The sequence below is a fragment of the Hyperolius riggenbachi genome, chromosome 2, assembly GCF_040937935.1.
Source record: "Hyperolius riggenbachi isolate aHypRig1 chromosome 2, aHypRig1.pri, whole genome shotgun sequence".
Taxonomy (NCBI): Eukaryota; Metazoa; Chordata; class Amphibia; order Anura; family Hyperoliidae; genus Hyperolius; species Hyperolius riggenbachi.
Genome location: NC_090647.1, coordinates 282,740,342 through 282,750,323, shown reverse-complemented (window position 1 = coordinate 282,750,323; position 9,982 = coordinate 282,740,342).

Genomic DNA, 9,982 nt, shown 5'->3' with positions numbered 1-9,982 from the left:
TGTACTGCAGCAGGTGATCACCTGAGGGGCAGGAGATCAAGACTGTACTGCAGCTCCTAATCACCTGAGGAGCAGGTGATGAGGACAGTACCATAGTTACTAGTCACCTGAGGAGCAGGTGATTAAGACTGTACAGAGAATCCCTCACCAGGAACTAGGCTCACTGGTGAGGGCAGAAGAGTCAGACAAGCAGATTCGGCAACAAACGGACAGATACGGTACAAAGACAGAAGGCTTAAATCAGAGTAGTGTTCAGGCTGAGTCGGCAACAGGATCAAATAGGCAGAAGCACAGAATCAGTAAGCAGAAGAGTAGTCAAGGCTAGCAGAAGGTCATAACCAATAATACAATTCAATTAGTACTTTAGCTATCAACAGAATCTGACTAAGTGTGGATCCCCAGCTCCTGCTGGTTCTAGCACACTTTGGGATCTGACTAAGGTCTGAGTGCTAACACGTAGCATTTGCAACAGCAGACGAGGAGCTACTGACAGGCAGGTCCTATATATACTGAGAGCGCCCCACAGCGCCGCCCCAGTCACTCAGCCAATCAGGGGCACTGCTGGAGTCAGCTGACCGGCCGATCAGCTGACTCCCCTTCTATTCGCATAAAGGCCCTGGCACGTGCGCGCGTAGCCCTCAGTCTATGTGCAACTGAAGGACCAGGCAAAACTCCACCATGTAACTGCGCAGCGGAGGCCGCCGGCTGAGATGCGGAGACAGCCGCCATGCCGCTCACCGCTGCAGCGGCATCTCCGCTATCTATTACACCTAGCAACAAAAGTTACATTCCGCTTACCCTCTTAAGTCCTGAGTAATGCTCTATACTAGTGTAATTCCAATGAACCACCTAGCAGCTCAGTATAGCTCGAGATGTTAATTCAGTTACTGATACTTCTAGCTGGCATGCTAAGCTAATGCAAGTTGTATACAGCTTGGAACTGATCCAATCCAGTGCACTTTTTGGTTTTGAATGGTCCAAATTCCAAACTGCATATGCTCCTGAGTGGGTATGTCAGAAAAGGCAATGCTACGTGAGGGTGCTGGATGTGGAGAGCCAGGTGCATGTGGCTGATTAAGGAAGTAGGGTGGCACCAGGCAGGGAGAAACTACAGCATAGGTCATAGCTGCACAGTGAAATGCAGCATGGGACATGGCCACACAGCGGCATGAGCTATTTCTGCATAGAGCTATTAAAAAGTGCTGCTATCACAGTCACTGAGCTATTTTTATTTATTATTTATTGTATTTATAAAGCGCCAACATATTATGCATCGCTGGACATTAGTTTAGGTTAGACATATTTAGGGTGACATACAGCAATAAGACAATACAGGAATACAAGAAAAAACAGATCACACAGCACAGTATGAGCATAAGGTAATGCTTAGTCACTGGATGGGAGCATGGAGATTAGGCAAGTTGAGTTGACTCAAATGCATAGCATGGGTGCACAGTAATGGAGGTGCATGATCAGGTAGGACACAAAAGGATGAGGACCATTCCCAAAGGCTTAAAATCTAGAGGGAGAGACACGAAGGGTAGGGGACCGAAGTTCAGCTGCGAGTTTAAAGCACTTGTGAGGGGAGGTAGGGCAGAGTGAAAAAGCGGAAAATTGTTACTTACCTATCGGTAATTTTCCTTTCCCTATGCTTACATGTCATCACACATGGGTAGTAGCCCCGCCCCCTCTACCCCACAGGATCGTAATAGTATAGAATTAAAACAAGTCCGGCCCCCTCCAGTCTATGTAAACCTCGACACCGAAGCTCACATGAAGGGAGGGACCGGTGTGATGACATGTAAGCATAGGGAAAGGAAAATTACCGATAGGTAAGTAACAATTTTCCGCTTTCCCCATGCTTCATGTCATCACACATGGGAGTTAACTAGAAAGAATGAAGGGTGGGTCTCAGTTATGCTGCAAGTAAGTTATTTAATTAACATTTCACACATTATGAGCTTCCAGAACAGTTTTACCAAATAATAATGATGATTGATTAGCTAAATCAACTCTGTAATGTTTTACAAACGTATTTATAGAAGACCAGTTTGCTGCCTGGCAGATCTTTTCTGCTGGAACCTTATTAAAGGCTGCCCAGGACGTCGACATACTCCTTGTCGAGTGTGCGGAAACCTTTTGTGGAGGCTCTAAATTTAGAGCCTTATAGGCTGTTTGTATTGTCCTGACAATCCACGAGGATATTGTTCTAGTTGAGGCTGGCTGCCCTTTCCTGTAACCTGCTGGTATGACCCATAATCTGTCCGTGGTCCTAATTTCTGCTGTGACTTCCAAGTAATCTCTTATTGCTTGTCCTACGTCCAGTGGATGAATTTCCTGTGTGTCATCTTGTCTGAAAGTTGGTAAAATCCAGTCTTGATTTAGGTGATATGTAGTAGCAACTTTAGGTATGAATTGCTGGATTGGCCTTAAGACCACTCTGTCTGGGTATAATACAAGGTAGGGTTCCTTACACCCTAAGGCCTGTAGTTCGGAGACTCGTCTTGCTGATGCCATGGCAACCAAGAAGACAGTTCTTAAAGTCAAGTGCCATAAAGTGATCTGCTGCAGCGGATAGAACGGCTGTTTAGTTAGAGCCTCTAGAACTAGTGGGAGATCCCATTTAGGGAACATATCTTTTTTAGGGGGTTTTAGTCTCAAAACTCCTCTTAGGAATTGTCGTACTAAAGCATGAGTAGCCCAAGGTGTGCCTGTTATTGCTGACAGTGCCGATATATGAACCTTCAGTGTATGATAGCCCAACCCTTTTGATAAACCTCTTTGCAGAAATTCTAGGATATGTCCAATCAAGGGTCTGGATACCTGAAATTGCATTTCAACCGCTAGTTCCTCAAACTTGCTCCAGATTCTCTTATATGTGGCGTTGGTAGTATGTTTTCTGGAACTTAGCATAGTTCTTATTACTTCCGCTGAACATCCTTCACGTATTAACCTCTGCCCCTCAATATCCATGCTGCCAAGTTCAGTCTCTGGGGGTTCGGATGTATCGCTTCCCCCTGTACCAGCATGTCTCTCCGATAGGGGAGAGGTAGCGGAGATCGTAACCTCATCTCCCACAAAAGTGGGAACCATGTCCGATTCGGCCACTGTGGAATAACCGCTATTAATGTTACCCTCTCCCTGTACAGCCTGGATAGTATCTGATATATCATCGGTATAGGGGGGAACACATATGCAATTTGGAAGTCCCATTTGGCAGATAATGCATCTACCGCCAGAGCTTGTCTGCAGTACCTTCTGGAGAAGAAGAGATTGCACTTGGTATTCTGTGGTGTGGCCATCAGGTCTAGTTGCGGTGTTCCCAAATTGCTGCAGATCCACTCGAATGTCTCTCTGGAAAGACTCCATTCGTTGTTGTTCATACGGTTCCTGCTCAAAAAATCCGCTAGTGTGTTGTCTTTGCCTGGTAAGTATATTGCTTGTAGATCCCAGACATTCTCCTCTGCAAATTGGAAAATTTTCTCGGCCTCCTGGAGTAATGCTAGGCTCCTTGTTCCTCCTTGCCTCCTTAGATATGAGACTGCTGCTCTGTTGTCCACCTGTAGTACTACAGTCTTCCCCCTGATTATGTGTTTGAAGTTGAGTAACGCTTGATGCACTGCTCTCAATTCCAGAGCATTGGAATGTGAAAAGCTCTGTTCCTTGCTCCATTGTCCCTGTGCTATGAGAGAACCGCAGTGTGCTCCCCAGCCTTTCCGGCTGGCATCCGTTGTAATCGTGATCGTTTGTCCAGCTTGTATCAAGTGGTACCTGGATAGGTTGTGTATATCTGTCCACCACTGTAGGCTGTCCTTCATGAGGGAGGTGATGTGAATTGTCTGATTGTGGTCTCTTCCGTCCCACTGGTGAAGAAAGCCCCATTGGAACATTCTCACGTGCCAGTGTGCCCAACGTATCATCTGAATTACTGAGGTTAGTGTGCCTAGAAGGCTCAGACACTGGCGCGCCGTCATTGTGGTTCTTGACATAACCTGAAGTACTGAGTGAATTATCATCTCCATTCTCTGATGAGGAAGAGTTATCGAATTCTGGGAGGTGTTGAAAAGCGCACCTAAGTATACCATCGTCTGTGTGGGCATCAGGTGGCTCTTGCCGTAATTTATTTTCCAACCAAAGTCCACTAATGTGTCGATTAGTATCTTCCTTTGTCGAGTTAAGGCTTCCTCGTCCGATGCCAGTAGCAGGAGGTCGTCTAGGTAATGATATAAACGAAGCCCCTTGAGACGTAGGAGAGCTACTACTGATAGTAGCACCTTCGTGAAGGTTCTTGGTGCCGTACATATGCCAAATGGTAGGCATAGAAACTGATAGTGGGATTCCTGAATGGCGAATCTCAGATACTTCTGGGACCTCGAGTGTATTGGGATATGCAAATAAGCATCCTCGAGGTCCACAGAAAGCATCCAATCTGATTTCCTGGTTGACTGTATGATAGATTTTAAGGTCTCCATCTTGAACCTCTTCACTCTTATGTGTTGGTTGAGAATTCTTAGGTCCAACACTGGCCTCCAGTCTCCCGTCTTTTTTCGAACAAAGAACAATGGGGAATAGACTCCCCTTCCCCGTTCTTCTAGTGGTACAGTAGTAATTGCCTGCTTCTGTATTAATGTTTGAACATAGTCCTGTAATATTTCCCTCTTCTCGTGAGAGCTGGGAATTTTTTGTCGGCACAAAGTAATTTTTTGGTGGCTTTCTGATAAAACTCCACCGATGACCCTGTATAACTGTCTTCGTTACCCAACGATTCTTTATGTTTCCCATCCAGATTTGGCCAAACCTTCGTAGTCTTCCTCCTACAGGCCACTCCTGGATGTGCCTCGTGTCAAAAGTGCTTCGGCTGGTTACTGGGCGGGTTGACGGTCTTCTGCTTTGTTAGTCTCTGTAGGTTACCCTGAGAACTCTGCCAGTTCCTCTTAAATTCCCTTCCTGGCTTATAAGATCGGGCTGTTCTAAATCTTGTTTGAAGGGGTCGGTTGGTCTGAGTGAAGGTGGGTTTTGTAGGTTTCCTGTCCTGCGGTATGAGGCCAGATCGCCCTCCCGTAACTCTCTTTATAGCGACGTCCATCTCATTACCAAATAGGTTTGCGCCGTCATAAGGAATCTTACACCATTCGATCTTAGAGGCTTGGTCGGCCGACCACGTCTTAAGCCATAGTGCTCTCTTTGCAACTACGGAGGATGCCATCGTCCTGGCAGAACATCGAATCATGTCCACAGCTGCTTCTCCAATGAAATCTGCGGTTAAGTTGAAGTCGTCCAGCGCAGCGATTATCGCTTCCTTGTCTGCGTCAGCACGAATCGCCTCTTCTATATTTGTGGACCAGGCACGTATCGCCTTTGCAATTGAAGTAAGTGCAATAGCCGGTTTTGTAGAATTACCTATAGTCGTATAGATCTTTCTGAGTTCTGTGTCTATTTTCTTGTCTAGCCCATCTTTAACCACTTGCCGACCGCACACTCATAACGTGCGTCGGCAAAGTGGCAGCTGCAGGACCAGCGACGCAGTACTGCGTCGCCAGCTGCAGCCTAATTAATCAGGAAGCAGCCACTCGTACGAGCGGCTGCTTCCTGTCAAATCACGGCGGGGGGCTCCGTGAATAGCCTGCGGGCCGCCGATGGCGGCTCGCAGGCTAGATGTAAACACAAGCGGAAATAATCCGCTTTGTTTACATTTGTACGGCGCTGCTGCGCAGCAGCGCCGTAAGGCAGATCGGCGATCCCCGGCCAATCAGCGGCCAGGGATCGCCGCCATGTGACAGGGGACGTCCTGTCACTGGCTGCACAGGACGGATAGCGTCCTGTGCAGCCCAGATCTCCCGGGGGAGCAGGTAGGAGAGGGAGGGGGGAGAATGTCGCCGCGGAGGGGGGCTTTGAGGTGCCCCCCCCCGCCACCCACAGCAGGCAGGAGAGATCAGACCCCCCCAGCACATCATCCCCATAGGGGGGAAAAAAGGGGGGCAATCTGATCTCCCTGCCTGCACCCTGATCTGTGCTGGGGGCTGCAGAGCCCACCCAGCACAGATCAATCAAACCAGCGCTGGTCCTTAAGGGGGGGTAAAGGGTGGGTCCTCAAGTGGTTAAATGTAGCGACATTTTCTCTAGGGAGAGTGAGGTGTTTAGCGAGTCGGCTGACTGATGCATCTGTGACAGGTGGGTTGTCCAGTGATTTCGCTTTCTTTGAATCTAATGGATATAGCTTTGCCATTCTGTTGTTCAGAGGCGGTTTTTTGTCCAGTTTTTCCCACTCTTCTTTTATCACCTCAGATATATCCGTCATCATTGGGAAGACCGTTACCTTCTTCCGGAGATGGGAATAATACTGCTTACGTGTTCTAGTACTTCCGGATGGCTCTGCTTCGTCCTCAGAGCTTTCCCACTCAATTGCTTCCCTGACTGCCTGAATATAAGGCTGAACAAGTGCGAAGTCAAATCCGGTTGCGATGTCTTCCAAGTCCGGGCTAAGTGAGGTTTGTGATTGTTCTGTGGCGGAGGTATTTGAAGGTAATGTGGCAATGTATTCTTTCATGGATTCTTGAACAGCCACCTTAATCATATGAGATACATCCATAGGGGTCTGCTCTGATTCTCTAGCCATTTCTGAAAAACAGCGTCTGCATACATTCTTTCCTGGTAGGACCTCGCGGTCACACGCCCAGCACTTCCTATAATGGCTTGATTGTTGCCTAGGAGATCGGCTTCTTTCCCTCTCTCTGTCCCGTGCAGGAGAGACTGATCTTGATTTTGAATTAGACTTCTTTTTCTTCTTATGTTTTCTAGGGCTAAACAGACATAGAGAACCTCTATCAGTCTCAGTTACTTTAACTCTTAGGGTAAGAACCTACCTTGCAACAACCCCTACCTTTGAACCCTATGCTGGTCTGTTGGTATAGTTGAGGTGTCCATAGATGTAGCCAAATCAGCTGCAAGAATGAGAGAGATAAAAAGTATAAGTCATGCAAGTACCGGACAGGCAGGGCAGCGCCTGAAGTATGGGCCTCTGCTATGTACCTCTTCCAGCGTCTTGTTCTGCTCCCGCAGAGGATGTGCCCTGTTCCGAGCTCGCGTCCATAGCCCCGCAGTGCCTGAAGCAGCGTAGCGGCGCAAGTTCTGGCTATTAGAGCCATTTAAACTTGTCCGGCGAAACTTCCGCCTCGCCGCAACGTCACTTCCGCTTGACGTGCCTCCACCAACCAGACTACCCAGGTACGCTGGAGCGCATAACGCGACCCGGAAGTCTAGCCGGAACGCACGCCAGGAAGCAGAGCCGGGGAGGCGAGCGGCGCCATAACGCTGGTACTGAGTGACCAAGGTAGGAAGGGACACTTCAACTCAAAAGCACAGTATCTTTAATACTGTATATACCATCATGGTGCCCACACTCATAGGTTATTTAAACCTTGCGAATGTTACACATATTCTCCCCCCTACAGACCAGCAGATACGGGGGGAGGGTCCCAAACTAATTTATAGTTTCTAGGGAAAAAACTTGCAGACATTCAAGTTTACAAAAACTGTAAAAACAGCAAGGTAGGGGTAAAAGAAAAATATTAGGCAAATCTTGCCCACTGCATCTTACTTTGATCCCGTGAGGTGAGGTGTTCGAGGACAAAAAAAAGACTGGAGGGGGCCGGACTTGTTTTAATTTTATACTATTATACGATCCTGTAGGGTAGAGGGGGCGGGGCTACTACCCATGTGTGATGACATGAAGCATGGGGAAATTGAGTTTTGAGGGCCTAGTGTGCTATCACTAGGAGGGAGGCAGGGCTTCCCAAAGAGGCACAGGTGCATCCATCACATCCTCTGCAGGCAGCTGCCACAGTGCCTTGCGCTGCCTGCACATACGACTGGATTGGCTTCACAAATATACATTTAATTCATTTAACCTCCCCGGCGTTCTATTGATATCGCCAGAGAGGCTGCGGGAGGGTTTTTTTTTATTAAAAAAAAACTATTTCATGCAGCCAACTGAAAGTTGGCTGCATGAAAGCCCACTAGAGGGCGCTCCGGAGGCGTTCTTCCGATCGCCTCCGGCGCCCAGAATAAACAAGGAAGGCCGCAATGAGCAGCCTTCCTTGTTTGGCTTTCGCTATGGCGACGAGCGGAGGGACGTCAGCCGACGTCCTGACCTCAGCCGCCTCCGATCCAGCCCTTAGCGCTGGCCGGAACTGATTGGTCCGGCTGCGCAGGGCTCGGGCGGCTGGGGGGACCCTCTTTCGCCGCTGCTCGCGGCGGATCGCCGCAGAGCGGCGGCGATCAGGCAGCACATGCGGCTGGCAAAGTGCCGGCTGCGTGTGCTGCTTTTTATTTGAGGAAAATCGGCCCAGCAGGGCCTGAGCGGCAGCCTCCGGCGGTGATGGACGAGCTGAGCTCGTCCATACCGCTCAGGAGGTTAAAATACATATAATAGAAGAATGCAATGTATCGTACCCTGTGTACTAAAAAGCGCTCTATGTCTTTGGCAGGAATGTTGGTGCTCATAAACACCTGTGGTTAGACCATATGTATTTTTATCCCCTATAAGTGTAAAATATGGAATATTCCATCACCTGCACTACGCAACACTTGCGCTCACTGTAACTGATTCAGTGTAAACCAGCCTTCAGGCTAGGTTCACAGTGGTCAGTTGCAGGATGCACGCGTTATGACTGTGAATTGCAATGGAGACTGGACATAGACTTTAATACAAAACCTACATGCAGCAAGTTAGAATAATGCGATCAGTTACAATGTAATACTGTGAACAGGCCCATAGAATTGTATGGGCATTGAGTTGTAATGCAGAATTATTTTGCAATGTAACTGATCACTGAACAGGGCCTTAATCTGGGGGGACTACAGACCTGTTCTTAAGCCTTCGAAGTAGACGGTGGGGAGAGGCACACCTTACCGTAGTGCGGGTGCATAACCATGGATGTTAGCAGCATCCAGAAAACAGTCCAAAGGTAGTAAGGATTGGTTAGCACTCCAGCTTCTCAAATGAGCAAATATTTATTCTTCAATCATGTGTCAACACAAGGTTAACAATTGTTTCGGGGCCAGCAAGGGTCCCCTTCATCAGAACAGTGCAGACAAAAACGATCAATTTTACCACCTCAATGTAGCATGAGTGTTTACCTACACAATCTGCTCCTACCGTAGTATCAAATATCTGTTGACCATCACACTACATGAAAGTGGTAAGATTGGTCAGTGATTGGCCAATCATAGTTGGAAATGTTCACCAGGCTTTAGGCTCAGCTTTGGCCCCAAGCCTTCCACCTCCTGAGGGCCTGAGATGAGTTCAATAACCCATATCAGTGTGCAATATGCAAGGACATCAAACCGTGTATAGACAACATTGGGTGTCATACGCTTGGTAATTGACTTTCATATTACTGTTCAGACTGTCACAAGTCCCGGCGGCTTTAATTACTATTCCCCCGCCAGGCCGCCATGGATTATAGGGTAAAGATGTAATTCAGCTTCCAGCTATTGCTGGCGGCCGAATTACAGTGTTATCGTAGTAATTTGTGCTCCGTCTTTTGACGGTGCCCGAATTACTCAGTGCCACTATAGCTGTGATTCCTATTACGGCCTATGGTGGCGCCAGCTGCACCCAAATCTCCTGCACTTCTGCCGCCATCAGAGGAGGACAGAGTGAGTGTAATAAAAATCTGAGGCTTGGAGCACACTCGTCTGTCAGTTGTCTGTATGCGTTTTCTGCACACCACATGTGTCTGTATGTGTGAAAATATGCACATTTTTATCGCAGAAGCTAATGTAATTGATAGAGAAAATGTGTACAATGCTTCACTGCTGTCTGTTTTTAGCTACATGTGGAAAACACATTAAAGTGTGCACTAGCCAATTAATTAACATTGGTTCTCCGTTTTCCTGTGCAGAAGCACACAGTCAGAAAAGTGGACAGGACAGCATAGTGAGATCAGGAGTAGCAGCTGGAAGAAACATGTGCTCACAT